This window comes from Protopterus annectens, chromosome 4.part0 (assembly GCF_019279795.1).
Source record: "Protopterus annectens isolate FY-2018-M chromosome 4.part0, PAN1.0, whole genome shotgun sequence".
NCBI lineage: Eukaryota > Metazoa > Chordata > Ceratodontiformes > Protopteridae > Protopterus > Protopterus annectens.
The window spans coordinates 380,530,776-380,547,959 of record NC_056733.1 but is presented as its reverse complement, the minus strand read 5'-3'; positions in this window follow the sequence as shown (position 1 = coordinate 380,547,959).

The following is a 17,184-nucleotide window of genomic DNA, read 5'->3' as shown; positions in this document are numbered from 1 at the left end:
GGACAGCGGGAGAGATGGGACATGGGAAATAAAAGGATAATCAGGTACGTTTCTTTAGCTTTTCATAATGTACTTGATTATTCTTTAATTTTTGTCTGTCCCGTCTCTCTCATTGGTTTCAAATGTCTGGTTTTGTAATTTTTTTTTTTTTTTTTTTTTTAAGTGAAATTTTTATGGCATATATTAATGGAAAAAGTCTGGGTGACCGGACCTTTTTCCATTGCTATATGCTCAAATTTACAATGGGCATGCTGATTGGGCTGACCAACCAGCGTGCTACTTTTGGAATATTAATAGATGGTCATTGTATATTATTTATTTATCTTTTGTAGGCCAGGTTAGTCCTAGTAGCCCAGTGATCTCTTTTTAGTGGAGACCCAAGGGAGTATTTATATTATGGGGGAAATTTGGTCAGGGCGTTAGCAACCTTTCTCTAGTCATTTCGATAGGTGCCATGGGATCATTTAGATCCACCTGAGCTACCACCAACTCAGGAAGATGAGACAGCAATTTAATGTCTCATCAAAAGAATGGCACACACAGAAATATAACACCCCCTAATGTTACACTGCAAATGTCAGCAATCTAAGCAACTAGACTGGGAATGGAACTCACAGCCCTCTGGTCTTCAAGCACAAAAAACAAGTGTGCTACCAATTACACCACTAGCACAGCCTTCTTAAAATGGGTGCTTAGTCAAAAGGAAGAAAAAGAAATTGCAAAATATTGGATGGCATGCTAATTATCAAGCAAAGATTTGGGACTGGAAAATAAGTTTGAAAAAAAGATGTTATGAGGCAGTGATCGAGTGATATGAATTATTCATATTGAGATTTTCCTTGGTAGTACAGAGATTTGATTTGGTAGATTGGCGTTCAGTAGATGCAGGATTTAACATGAAATCTCTCTCATGAGCAACTGTCAATGAAAGTCAATATTCTTTTAGAAAGCTTAAAGGAGCGGAGGCAAATGAGAGTGTTATCCTTTTTCAGATTAGAGATTGAAAACATTTTGATTATTAGTAGAGAATAAAAGTAAGAAAATCATTTTAAGAAAGTTATGTGGTTATATTCTTACGTATGAAGTTTATGAAAGAAAATCCAGACAGGATGCATAAATTAGGGATAAGCTGTAGTCATTAGATTTTGACTGAATACATCGAATATGCATTTTATAAGAAGTAATGGCACATGGAAACGGCACATGAGGAACTGATGTGTTGTACAACCATTGACTTTTTTTTCTTTTGTTTTTGTAGACCAGATATTGAATTCTGTACATTTATATTGCTTGAAGGGTATTTGATGGGGCTAAGAAACTTTTGCAAATAAACCTTTGATTTTTGAATCTGGACATTATTTTGATAAACCTTGTGTTCACTACATTAAAAAAAGAACAAATGAATGAATATTTCCCTGTTCTTTGTAATGAAAATCACAAAATATTTTATATCCACCTAAACTGTCATTAATATGGACAGAAGAGACCTCTGTTTTCTGACTTAACTGAAGTCTGCTATGGATAACTCATGTAGGGAGAATCTTACATTAACATCCTTTGTGGGAAAAGAAAGCACAACTGACTGATCTTTCCAGCATCAAAAGTGGGTAAATAACCTGGAGAACCACTGAAGCTGTTCTTGGAGTTCACTGTATTGCTGCCTAAGTAAAAGATGCCTGAAGAAGAATGAATCAACAAGAGTCTGACCCCAAAATGGATAAAGCAGATTTTGAAAATGGATGAGTAGTGGGTATGAGTGTGCGAGAGCACAAAATGGTAAATGGCATTGCATGCCCAATATAAATTAATAATTAATATCATTGTTCTAGTATATATTTTGAATTATTAAAATTGTAGGTCCTACATTTGTTTTTTTTTATATAAAATTATTTGTTAACTGAGCAAACCCACTTGCACAATTGTCTCTTTTCATGAGTAACGTAAAAGTGTAATGTCTAATTAAGTGATTAGCTCAGCATCATACACTAGGGCAAGCAAATGTAGAACAAGGAAAACACACATGGAAATATAACTGAAAGCTTATTAGCACCTCATAACATTAACCATCTGTATTACCTATGAAGCAAATCTATGTGATCAGGGCCAGCCTTAGCAATCCTGGGCCTTATTATGGACCATTATGGTGGGACCACCTCATCTAATGTCCGCATCTACCACCTCAGCCCTCCCTTTTTTTTTTTCAAAAATGTCTTTATTGCAGTTTTTAAGGTTACAATATATAAGACTTTTGACAACAAAAAACACATACAACATACAACCAACCATAACAACCTATATACAATATATAAAATAAGTCACTTCAAGAATCCAGTTTTTTTTTGGACTAACCACTTATTTTGCAGTGATAAGAAGAACAAAACAGTAACAATTAGCTATTTAGGGGGATATTATACATACAAGGGAAAGATAAACTAAAACCTTTACATAGGGTACATCTATTTGTGAACAGCTTATCAACATAAAGAGTTATAAAATGACAGTGATAATAAGGTTCTAAATATATCCTTATTGACTTTCTTACATATATTGAATATTTCACTTCTAAAATTAATATTTTTACTTCTTGAGAATGAAATCTAATAGGTATTCCCAATACTCTTGGTAGTATTTATGTTTCTTAATAGCATATAGTATCTTGTGGGAGGAGATGTATTTGATTGTTAAATTGTTAAAACCTTCCCATGAGAGTGGGGTTGCAAGGGTCCAATTCTTTGTAATACAGAATTTGACAAGAGCACATATGGTGATGAGGACATGCTTTAAGACTATTGGAAGATTATTTATATTAATGTGCAATATAGCAGTTTACCAGGATAAAGTACTTTTTTGGTAGCCCATTTTCTCTAGTCTTGCCTTTAATGAACACCATAGGTTATAGGTTATGAACTTTATTACATTCCCACATAACATGGAGAATGTTTGCTGGTTGCTTAGTGCAGTGAGGATGTCCAGGTGGGTATTTGTTATTAAATTTACAATTTTTTTGAGGGGTAAAATATACATTATTGTTAATCATAAGTTGTGTTAAAAGCAACTTTTTGAATGGACTGAATTTGAACGTGTTTTCTATGGCATCCTTTTCATCTTGTTCAGCAATTTGTGTTTTTTTCTTTTGCCAGTATGATGAAAATAACATACAATTCTGATGTTTTATATCAATTATAAGTTTGTAGACTCTGGAAATTGTTTTCCCCTTGGTTGCTAGATTTTTTAGAATTAACTGGGATAAATTAGTGTCTTGTTTATCAAAATTATCAGATGGAAATTTAGTGCTTATAAGGTATCAGAGTGACTTCATAATATTTACGTATTTCTTTGGGAGATTTCATTTCTCTCATAATTGTGTTATGTCACAGTCCTTCCATTTGTAAATTTCCCATAGTATAAGATCTCTTATTAAGGGAAAATCCTGCAAGTGTATCAGTTGATTATTTAATAGTAAATTAGGTTTAAGGTGTATAGGTTGCAGTTAAAGGAGGGCATTTAATAATTGTACAGATGAAAAAAGCTTTTGAGTTGTTAATACCATTTGTTTAATAAGTGGATATAAGTTCTTAACAAAGATAGATTTTTGATTTAGATTTAGGAATAGGAGAGCCCTAGGATTGCACCCAAGTGTCTTAATTTGTTCATACCAAATTCTAGACCATAAGGGGGACCATACATTTGTTTTTGATTTGTAATTCAAAATTTTACATAGCCTATATGCATTAATAATACTGTAGTACAGTTTAAAATCAGGTAACCCTAATCCATCTTTAGATTTAGGTAGTATAAGCTTTTCATATTTGATTCTAGTAGCTTTGGGATACCAAATAAATCTGGATATAGTTCTTTCCATATCTATAAAAAATTTTGGGGATATAATTGTGAAGGCAGCGTTCATTTGGAAAATAATTCTTGGTAGCAGGTTCATCTTAATGACGCTATTTTTTGATAACAAAGACATATTGATATTTTTCCATCTGTTCATATCATTTTTAATAGTATTCCAGGTGTGAGTTAAATTATTTTTAATAATGTCACTAAAATTAGGAGTATATATTACCCCCAAGTATTTTAGTTGATAAGTTAGCTTAATCTCACTCTCCAGGAAGTAAAAGTGCATATGTCCAATGGGATTTAGTGGGAAGAGATGAGATTTGTTGGGATTTAGTCTGTAATTTGAGATCTCTGAGAACTTGTCAATGGCTGTCAGCATTTTAGGAAGATCTGTTGTGGGGAGTTGTAGGTATATGCCGAATTAATAATTTTAGTATTTAATACTCTTGGAATGTGTAGAAAATATTTTTGTGATATAAAAAGAAGTAAGGGTTCTAAATATAAATTAAAGAGGTAGGGAGAAAGTGGACACCCTTGTGTTGTGCCATTTGAAATGGGGATAGGTTTTGTCCTATTATTGTTAATCTGAATGGAAGTAGAGGCCATCTGATATAAGACCTTGACTTTATTAATAAATTGTTGAGGAAATCTGAATAAAGGCATAACATTAAATAAAAAGTGTAGATTTACTCTGCCGAAAGCTTTGCTTGCATCTGCGGCAATAACGTATTTGGGATGTTTATCTGTTTTAAGTAATCTGATAGCTGTGTCTAGTAACGGAGTGTTATCATTTGTTTGACTATTTACCATGAAAGCCAGCTGATTTTGAGATATAATAGAGGGGAGTATATTCTTCAACCTGTTGGCTAAGATCTGGGCAAAGATATTAAAGTCAATGTTTATGAGGGCTAATGGTCTATAATTAGTAGGATCCATTTAAGTAGAAGGATGGTTTTAGAGTTATTTATATATATATATATATATATATATATATATATATATATATATATATATATATATATATATATATATATATCTGTTATCCCATGTTGTATTATATAATTATATACTTTAAGTAGGATTTTAGAAACAGGTTTTGAGAATATTTTATAAAATTCAGAGGTGAATCGGTCCTGGAGATTTACCTGGCTTGAGATTTTTTATTATTTCTTTTATCTCTATTAGGTGAAGTGTTGCCCCTAAAAGTTTTTGTTGTTCTTGTATAACTTGTGGAAATGTTAAGTTTTGAATGAACTCTTTACATTTCTCATTTGAGGGTGGTAAGTGCATGTTGTACAGCCTTTTATATATGTTCTCAAATACACTTAAAATGTCTTGGTTTTCCTGAATTATGCATCCTTCATAATGTAATTCTTTGATTCTTGGTGGGCCTCTCTTAATATTTATTAGTCTGTCTAAAAATCTTGAGGGTGTTTGTGCCCATTTTGAGTACTGATATAAGGACCTGCTTTCTAAAAAGTTAAGTTTTCTAAGTAATGTTTATGCAGTTGTTTTTGCCATTCCATACATTTTCCTCTAATTCTTTTGAATATTTTTGTTTGCAGTTCTAGTTCTGCTGATGCAATTTGCGATTCTAGTGTGGTTTTGGTATTATTGTAGTTTTTATTAAACCAGGCAGATTTTGGAATTATGACACCTCTAATAACTGCTTTAGCAGCTTCCCATTGCTTATCAAAAGATATTGGAGTAGTTATGATTTCTTCATCTAACTGAGTATCCTATTTATCTCTTTTGCTACCTCTTGTTTCTGAAAAATATTTGGATTTAAAGTCCACTTATTGAAGTAAGATATGTTTTATTTGAGGTTTAGCAGGTTTATGAATAGACTGATTTTTGAATGGTCTGAGATAGATCTAGGTGAAATGCAGTATTTTAATTTATATGACCAAAAGAATTGAGAGATTAGGAAGGCATCTATTCTTGACCAAGATTTATGAGATGTAGAAAAGAAGGTATATCTAGATATTGGTTTGTTATGCTGGAAATTCTCATACAGATCGAATAGACCGAAAGTATTTTGTAGTTCACCAAGGGCTATATTTATGCTATGCGGTTGCTTGTTTTTTTATGGGATCTATCTTTGCCATGTTCCAATAATGCATTCCAGTCTCCCCCAATTATATATAAATGGTTAGGGAATTCAATAAGTAAGTTAAAGATTTCATAAATAAAAGTTTTTGATTAGAGCAGGGACTATAGATATTTAGGAAACGTAATGGTTTATCTATGCTATGGTATTTAGAGATAAACAACGCCCATCTGCCATTTAAGTCAGTTTTCGTGGAAACAATTTCCCCCTGATATGTTTTGTTAATAATAATAGCAACCCCTCTAGAAGTAGAATTATGTCCAGCAGCTACCATATGCTTGACCCATTTACTTTTTCTCTCCCTGCATTACTAGTTTCCTTTTACTTTTGTCTGAAACCCCCTTAACATTCCATGAATCCAGAGATATAATTTCTGAAAGTTTAAAAAATATTTATTGATTAGTGTTAATAAAGCAAATAATAAGCAATTGACATCATAAAGAGATACTGTTGTTTATTTGTGTTAGTTAGTACTTTCTGTATAGTGACTTCTGTTCTCCTACCCCCCCCCATGAGTGCCTAACCACCCATCCCTCTGTAATGATAGATAAACAAAACTTATAAAATCTAAATCAAAATCAAAGGATATTTGTGACTGGATCTGGGTAAAAATCTTGTAGAGCAGAGGGATGTCAAAATTACCTACTACTTTCCAAATGTACACAACCATATGCATCAACTATGCATAGCAACCTCCCTATACCCATATTCAGAATCTATTTTTTAATATCTTACCATTTTAAACATATTTAGTATGTTAGCTAATACACTCAAAATACTTTAGATAGCCTTATAAATAAAGAAATATACTAAAACTCCAATTAAGATCATTAGTTCTTAGATTAAAACCTTTGAAGCCATAGAAACATCCTAATGTCATTTTGTTTTAAGCTATAACAAGTCGGAAGGTGCATGAGAAGTTACATAATATGCCTGACTAATAAAGGCAAAGTAAAAAAAGAGAAAAAAAACAGTACAATGTAGTCTTATGAGCCAAATCTATGAACATCAAAGATAATACTAGACAGGCATTATTGAATATTACTACTGTCACTCTAACAACAAAATAATAATATTTCTATTATTCACCTTCAATAAATGTGTATTACAGATACGTATCCTTTAGCTTCATTGCTTCCACTATATACAAACATTTGCTTAGTGATACAGCCTAAAAGAAGATGTTTTAACTGGCTATATCAGTTCTACAATATTAGGAGACTCTATTAGTTTGTCCTACACATTCCAGTTGCATATTTTACCTTAAGGTGTTTAACAGATAGAGCAGGTCTGTTTTAGGTGCAAGACCAACATCAAATGCAATTTTGTAACAACATATATGAGCATGCAGCTGCTAGCTAATATAATTATCAGATTATTCTTTAAATATATAACTCTGCATTATATACACATGATTATAGGAAGATTTCACCTAATAATTCAGTTGAGAAGAAAACAGATGTTATATTCCACACAATCATCAGCTTAATATGGTCAAGCACTTTCACTGAAAACACAGTCTGCAGTTAAATTAACTGTATTACCTTCAGAATGCTCTAGCTTGCAAATTAAGTATTCATAAGTCTATTTGCCTACATTTTGCTGCACAGGTTCAGTTAGCAAGCAGTCTGAGTACAATTCCGACTATTTGGATGGATTGTTTTCAGGAAAAAAAATGCAGTTTCATGTACAATACTGTACCCGCGACGCATTTCTGCCATTTAGATCCATTCCCAGTAATGCACTGGGCTCCTAGGTTGTTTTGATGATGAAATGAGTTGAAAGGTGAAAGGTTATTGCAAACACTTGTGGCTGCATGGAATTGTGGGTAATGGAAAGTTGCAAAGCTAACGGACCTTGCGGCCTACTCAGAAATGGAAAAATAAATGGATTAAAGCATTTACCTCAAGAAAAAAATCGAAAAAGGCAGGATTAAGCCTAAAACAGAAGAGGATGTCATTCAGATGTTTCAGCAAAGGTGGATTAACTTTTTTCAAGATGGATTTACATTGTAGAGATGGAGAAAAGTGGCTTTTGCTTCTTCAGGTTTATCTATGGATATTTTTTTCATTTTTATGGTAGAATATTAATGTAGCAGGATATTTCATCTGAAAGTGTATGTTTTTTTTCTATCAGGTAAGCACAGTATTTAGTTTCTAACAGTTTTGCTTGACTTCAAGAGGAAGGTCTTAGCTTATTGTGATTCTGTGTCCTCTCCATATGAGGGTTTTCTTGGTTTTATATGCAGATAGTATTAATTGTACATGGTCTGAATTAAGGATCCTGACATATATCTGTCTTGGATAGTCTGTGTTTTGTGAGCAACTTATGGATCTGTGAGCTCTTTCAATTGTTATATCCTCCAGAAGTTTTTTATCCTGCAGTATTCTGCTTAGTATTTCTTTAATAATTGTATTTAGTTGGGGGTTTTCAACAGATTCTGGTATTCCTCTGATAATGAGATTATTCTGTCTGCTTCTAGCTTCTAAGTCCAGGACTTTTTGTTGCAATTCTGAAATATTCTTTGCACCAGCCTGTATACTTTCATTCAAGTTTTATATTTTTAGTTCATTGTCCATGATTTTTGCTTCATTTTGTTCTAATTTGAGCATAATTTGGTCCATGTTTGAGCTAAAAGTATTTAGTTTGTGTGAAAATCCTTGAACTTCTGTTTGCAGTGGTTGTAATGCAATTTTAAGGTCTTCCAATGTTAAGGTTTGTTCTTGCTTTGCTCCAAGGACAGGTTTAGTCATTTCTGACTGAATTTTATTTGCTTTTAGCCTTTTTGACAAAATATCTTTTTCTGGTGTAACTATATTTGATAGTTTAGATTTGGTAGTTACTGCTTCCATTTGCTGTGGCTGATTTTCCATTTCCAGCATTGATTTAGTTGTTTTTCAGATAAAATATAGTCAGCTAAACAGAGGTGCAGAAGTTGTTTTTATTCTGGCAATTTTATGTTAAAACAAGTCCTTTTTTCCTTCTCTTTTTCACACAGGCCTACTTATCTGGAAGAATCCATGTGGTTCAGGGATCTGGTTGCAGTGAGTATTATTTTTCTTGCAAAAAAAGTTTATCCGATGAAAAATACAGCTGAAATATTTAAGCAGATTACTTGTTGCCTTTTCCTCTGTTGAAAAGTTGATAATTTTCCTCAGGATGCGCAGGCAAAAGGTCAGATATTGTTGAAAGTTAAGGGAGCTGCACAGCTAGAGTGCTCACTGGCCGTCCCCCATTTTAGAATCACCTCAGCCCTCCCTGCACTTGCTGGCTTCTTGAACTTAAGACTATTTCAGACTGGGTATCAGGAAAACGTGCTATTACTGTGAATTGAAAATAAAACGATAAGTTTATTTGTTTATATTTTTGTAATAACACATGTTAAAGCAAAAGTAAACTATTACCCCCAGATCCAACATCTCCTCTAATTCATCTCTCAGTGTCTGCTTAACTATCACACCTACACTAAAAGTGGCTTGTCTGATGGGGCATTGAAACCCCCATATTTACATGATGATTCATAAAATTGGGTGCACCCTGGCTTATCAGCAAACATGTTCCCAGAATATAGTAGTATTGCCTAGATTTCCTAAGACTTGGTAAGAGACAGCTGCATATTTCCCCTTTATCTACCTTGACTTTGTTTTTTATTTTGTCTCTCGTTTCTGTCTCCCACCTTTCCCCTCATTTGACTCGTGCTTCACTTTCCTTCACATCCCATGTCTAACAGTTGTACTTACTGTAAATATTTTGTTCTTTGGATATTGTTTTTTGCATACCGATACTATACAATATGATGGTATGGCAGAGTACAGGTACTCTTCTCATCTATTTTCCTAACTGAATTCTTGTTTCATATCTACTTATAATTGTGTTCATTTATGCTATATATAATCCTGACTTATACATATGTGCATGCTAACTCTCACATTACCATTTTTACAGTGATATTGGTTAAAGTTTATCGGTTCTTTGGTTGTATTTTTGCTGGGATCAAAGAAGATCAGTGTTCTTCCTGGGGTACTAAATTTTAAGTAAATAAATAAATAACTAGATTTATTCATTAAAAGAAAGATATCTTTGTAAGTTAATATACTACTGTTCAATTAAAAGTGGACTGGAACTTAGAAAATTGCCACATTGTTTACATGAATAATTGTATTTTATTTTACTTTATTTTATTCTACAAATTGGTTTTAAATACCATTTTAAATCAATTGAAATTTAAGTGTATATTTTGTTTCCATCATCATACATACATTTTTTGTTATTTTTATTTTTTCTGGTTCTTTTTTCCACTTTATTCAAAATGATGTGTAATAAGAATACTAACTAATTATACAATTATATATATTTTTATAGATTTTTTATAGATTGTTTTTAGGGTTCTTGTACACAGACATGAAGAAGTCTAGAAGGACGAATGTGATCTTTGTTAACAATAGGTTATGAAAATAGAAATTGATTTTTACATGCATATGTATATGTATATATTTATATATATTTTTTGATTGCCAAATGAACTAAGGTTGATATATTTTCAGCCATGTAATATATTATCTTGGATAAAATCACAGACTTAATAATCTACTCAATAATCTGTTTAAATAAGAGATTCCACATCATTATAAATTTTATTTAAAGTACATAAGGGTTATATATTATTATGACAGCTACTAAATAGGGCAGAACCAGCTCGAATGTCACACTGATGGGGGAAGGGATGTGAATTTAACATGTGTACCAATAACGCTTTGTTTTACAGCACAATAAACCACTCCCATGCCTGATAAAAAGTATATATATATATATATATATATATATATATATATATTTAGAAAGCTTGTGAGGAAGTTATTACTCTATTTTTGTTTTACTTGGATCGCTTGTCTGTGTACTTAATAAAGGATTTTTGACCGGAAACAGACTGCCTGCCTTGCTTGGATTACTTTTGAATACTTAGTAATGCTGTACAATTATATATTTTCTATTATTATTTTTTGTTTTGTTTTGTTTTGACTTAAGACGAGTTTAAGTTTGCTACTTCTACTACTACTCTCGTCTGATCTGATTAATATACAGTGATTAACTAGAAATATATGGACTGAAAATCTTCCACACAGAGAAGTTTCTTACACTGTCTTGTTTTTGGACCCACTACACTTTAATGGGTTGTTTTGAGACTTCGGGGATACCACGGATGTTAGTTGTTTTTTAATAGCTATAAACATTCCAGTGTCTTTGGGAGGTGCTGCAGACAATAGCAAGAGGACCATATTACTAAGAACCAGGATAATTTTGAAACATAAAACTTGGTAAATTTTTTTGACTCACCAGAGTCCCCACCTTTCGTTTCCCATGCCTAATGCCCTCAGATGATGGGACATATTGGACAAATGGGTCAGTGGAGCTGAATTTAATGGTCTTTGGGAAAACTGGTGGATCAAAGGAACATCAATAATGTTTAACCTTAATTAGCATTCTCATCTCATGCTACCTTTTTATTTTCATTGTGGTCTTCCAGTCATCTCCTGTACTCACTCTGCATGGTTAGAGTTTATTGTCCAGTTAATTTTCACACTTGGTACAGTCAATGTGTTTCCACAAAGCCATATAAAACTGATGAGCTCCCTCAGAATGCACAAAAATAATGATCCTAATTATGCATTGCTCACACATCAACCCATTTATATCTATTTCTGAAACTCAAGGTTGTATTTAAAATAACAAGGGAACATTTTGACTGGGCATCGGGGAACTTTCCCTACTTTTTGATAAGTGCCATGGGATCTATTACATCACTGGAGCTACCACCAACCCAGGCAGATGAGACCTTGTTCTAATCCATTAAAAAGGACAGTACACTCAGGAGTGCAGCACCTTCTTATGCTGCATTGTTATGTCAATGCTGAGAAATTAATGCAATCACCTGGGGTGGGAATAGGATCTACATCCTTCTGATCTACTAGCACTAAAGGTGAGTGCACTTCCTGTTGAGCCACTAACACTACAAAAAGTTTATAAGTAGAACCTTGGATTTGGAATAATGGTTAAAGTGCTTATCTTAAAGCACCAAGGTACAGGGTTTGATTCTTGCCTTTTAAGGGAAATGGGCTAGAATTAAAATGACCTTCAAGGGCAGCTAGCCTAGTACTTACCTATGAAAAAGCTGGATAAGTATTAAACTAGGTGAGTGGACTAATGCGTACATATCTTTTCCAGCCATATCCCTAGCCACAATGGCAACAGTAAGGATTACATACAGGGATAATTTAGAGTAGCCAGTGACTATATCATGTTTTGGCAGGTGGCAGAAATTCAGAATGCCTTTAGGAAATCCCCATTTGAGGAATACAAGAGCATAAAGCCACAGTTAGTAGTAATACTGGACTAGTCTGTAGTGCAGTACATGAGACTAAGTGGTGTTTGTTGCACAAATGAGACTTTTAACTAGTACAGAGAAAGACTGCCAGTAAGAAAATGCCTTGCATTTTGCTGCAGTGTCTCTCAGACAAATATGTGGACTATATACAGCATAAAATTCTTGTCATAGTCTAGCATGTGGGCTCCCTGAGAGAACAGGGCCCTTATGGGCCAACTAGGTCCAACTGACCTGAGACCGGCCTTCCAAAATGTAATTAACCTTAAAAGCATCTCATGGCTAATAAGATTTGTTCTCCTTCATGATTGAAACAGCAGTCCTGCTGCATTTAATTTATTTTTTTTCTAGTTTTACTGGTGCTGGAATTCCTAAAACTGAATATTAATTCTTGTTAGTCACAGAGTGGCAATAATCTATACATACCTGAGTTACCTCCAGTAGACATGTAATATTTAGCTACCATGCATATTTGAAGACAAGTGGTGTTCATGTTTGTGAAACAGCCAGTCAATGACTTTTTATCTAATGAAAATTGCAATCCTGCTCTTTGACTGGTTAAGCTGTCTTGTACCCATGAGATAGGGCAGTACTATGTAAAGCTGTAGCTACAATGCTATCCATTTACAGTGGGGGAGTGCACAGAGTTACTCAGTCTTGCAGCACTAAGTAACTGAATTGTTTTACTTAACACCACAACTTATGAAATAAATATATATAACAAGAAATCATCATCATCATCGTCATCATCATCATCATCATCATCATCATCATCGTCGTCATCATCATCATCATCATCGTCATCGTCGTCATCATCATCATCATCATCATCATCATCATCGTCATCATCATCATCACCATCCTTTTTCCCATTTTCTACAGGGGGTTGGAACGTCATGTTGACTGCTGCCATCTATCCTGATTCAGTGCCACACTCCTGCCTTTTTCCACACTCATGCCTGACTGTTGCAGATCTTCCCTCAAGAATATATTTAACTAAAAATCATAAAACATTGCTTTATTTACAGTATCCCTTTGTAATTAAAAAAAAAAAAACAGGAGAAACAATGATAATGATGGAGAGAATTAAAGAAAAAAGCAACACTTTTTATATAAACAGTACAGGTCCCTCTGAACATCTTGGTAGATCTTGGATATATAGTTATCCACTTATTTGACTGAGAGACAACCAATGTTTGGCTGAGTATGACATTTACCATATGGATGAGATTCTCTGTAGGTAACTCACACAAAAGTTCCTGAAGTCCACAACACAACTCACAACTTGTAAGCCCAATACAGCTCAAAAAGTCAGGAACCACGATAGTACTGCAGTTAGTTTCTTTTATTAAAAAACCATGCACCAACGATGACACTATTAGTTGAGCGCTTTCATCTAGTGAATCTAGATTTCTTCAGAACATCAGACAAACTGTTTGAATACACTTTAAATACCTTAATTACCCGCCTTTTTCTAAAAACAATTACCCAATTACATACATTTAACCCTATGCATCTCTTATGCAGTAAAATATCCATCTAAAACTTGATTAACCATCTTCTCCTTTAAATCTATTGCAAACTTGCTGCATAATGTGCTTGTTGTTAAAATATAACTTAGAAACACATCAGTATTCACAAATGAATCATATTATTGCTGTATGCGCAAATACTGCTATTATAGATAAAAAAATGTATAAATAAAATATATATGTTATGCTAAAAAATACAAAATTTGATGAATAATTTGATGAAAATGCAGTACAAAAAGAATCAACCAACACAATAACTGTTGTTACATACATAGTGATAGCTTATCTTGTATAATATCTAACATTTTTTATTTACCACAATATTTCCACAAAATCAAGATTATACCCTCACTAAGGGTTTAGTAGGAATTACTTCATTAAGGCCAGGTGGTGTGGCAGCCTCGAGCCGCAGCTGCCACTTGATTTCTTTTTCTCCCACAATGGCCTTTATATTACCTCCTCTAGGATTTATACTGACCACATCCAAAATACCAAATTTAAAACCCGTGCATGTCTCGCTATTTAGTATATGTCGGGACAATGCATTATTGGTATCATTTTTCTTAATGCAATAGGTGTGGTCATAAATTCTATTTTTAAGAAAACGGTCCGTCATTCCAACATAATAACTTTGACATGTGTCACAAATAGCTAGATATACCACATGTCTACTTAAACAATTACCATGTTTAAAATGAACCTTAGTTCTATTTCTGTCCTTTAATACTATGCTTTTGCCTTCGTATATATACTTACAATAACTACAGCTCCCGCACTTCATAGTACCCCTTTTGAAGGTCTTTGTGTCTTGTATAGCACTCTGCCTTATTTCTATAAGCCTTTTGAGGCTATTACCTGTCTTATACACAAAATTGGGTACAGGGGGGATTTTATCCTTAATCACTGGATCACTTGTCAAAATGTGCCAGTGTTTGGTAATAATTTGCTTAACCTGCTGTGTATAATGTCCATACTTCACAATACAGGCCCTATTATAATATTCACCCTCTGTATTGTTGTGTGGATTGTTCTTTTGAATACCTATGCCTAATAATGGGGGAAATTTTCTACCCCATTCCTGGGTTACATATACTGTTAAATCATCCAACATCTTGTCAGGGTATCCCTTTTCTCTGAACATGGCCACCATAAAACTAACCTCTTCAAGCATAGTACCCCTATCTGATGTCATCCTCGCTGCCCTTATTAGCTGTCCTTTCACTATATTGTACTTGACTTTATATGTGTGGGCACTAGTGTAATGCAAGTATCCATTGCTATAAGTCTCTTTTCTATGAATCCTGGACTGAAATGTCTTTCCATCATTGTAGACATATACATCTAGGTAATTTATTCCTTGTCTATCAAATTGGTGAGTAAATTTTAAATAATTAGTAGTACCATTGATGTAATTTATAAACTCTTCTAATTCTTGGCTATTACCTGTCCGTCAGTATAAATCCTAGAGGAGGTAATATAAAGGCCATTGTGGGAGAAAAAGAAGTCAAGTGGCAGCTGCGGCTCGAGGCTGCCACACCACCTGGCCTTAATGAAGTAATTCCTACTAAACCCTTAGTGAGGGTATAATCTTGATTTTGTGGAAATATTGTGGTAAATAAAAAATGTTAGATATTATACAAGATAAGCTATCACTATGTATGTAACAACAGTTATTGTGTTGGTTGATTCTTTTTGTACTGCATTTTCATCAAATTATTTATCAAATTTTGTATTTTTTTAGCATAACATATATATTTTATTTATACATTTTTTTATCTATAATAGCAGTATTTGCGCATACAGCAATAATATGATTCATTTGTGAATACTGATGTGTTTCTAAGTTATATTTTAACAACAAGCACATTATGCAGCAAGTTTGCAATAGATTTAAAGGAGAAGATGGTTAATCAAGTTTTAGATGGATATTTTACTGCATAAGAGATGCATAGGGTTAAATGTATGTAATTGGGTAATTGTTTTTAGAAAAAGGCGGGTAATTAAGGTATTTAAAGTGTATTCAAACAGTTTGTCTGATGTTCTGAAGAAATCTAGATTCACTAGATGAAAGCGCTCAACTAATAGTGTCATCGTTGGTGCATGGTTTTTTAATAAAAGAAACTAACTGCAGTACTATCGTGGTTCCTGACTTTTTGAGCTGTGTTGGGCTTACAAGTTGTGAATTCTCTGTAGGTAGTGGGCCAGTAAAAATATAATTATAAAATAGTTAACAGAATAGAAGCCTCACTACAAAAGTGGTCTAATGCAAATAAATCTTCTCGGTATGTGTGTATTGAACACTAATGCTCAGATGATGCTTTATGTCCCTGCCAATTTGTGTTGCATGATCTAAAAATAATCTTACAACAAAGGTATCGCTTAGCATCTGTCAGTTTAACACAGAGAACTAAAAGAAGTTTCATCTTGTAGCCCCATATTTGATTCCTCCAGCCTCTGTTTGGCTGCTTTAGGATTACGTGCAAGTCACTTAACCAGACAATACCTCCAGGTCACCATGGGGAAAGGAACCCCTGTCTGGCATTTAGTTAAATAATTAACAGATATAATAAAATTTTGAAGGAAAAAATGAGAATACAGCAAACAACTATATGTAATGGACACTGCACCGAAGAATTTTCCTTACAACTTTTCTTTAATCTGAATTCCTCTGGCATATGACTGATGAGATTGTGGCCCAAGAAAAGGTTGCACTGGGTCACTGATTCTTTATTGTCCTAAGCAGTTGAGATTAGCCCCGTGGTGTATGACTGATTCCAAAATGTGAACCACAATAGTTTATTCAGGTTATGTAATGACATAAGCCTTGCTGGGAGTCTAAGCATCAAACCGTTTAAGCTGACCATTCAAACTAGGGTTAGGTCTCTTTTTTTTCCACACTACTTTTATAACAGGTATTTATCTGCTTTGATTGACAGGTCACAAAATTCCAGGGCATCAACCTGAGCTCCTAAATTAGCTCAATCCTCCCATAATAAGGAAGCTCCACTGACTTTTTATCACAGTTTGCACTCCACAGTTCAGAGAAAGTTGTATTCACATGGAATTGCCAAAAGATTTTAAAAATTCAGTGGGTTTTGTCTTTATTTCTAATTTACTTGCTGAAAGCCTTACTAGAGAAATAAACTAAGCTGCATTTCATGTAGGCAAACTTCTACTTATCCATTAGGTTTGAGCCTATTTCTGCAAATTATTGTAATGTTGTTTCTAAGAAAAGTAATAACATTTTCTGGAGACTTTGGGAATGAAAGTAGCTGATGAAAATGATAGGAGAAGGCAGATAATGCACTCAGGCATGTAAA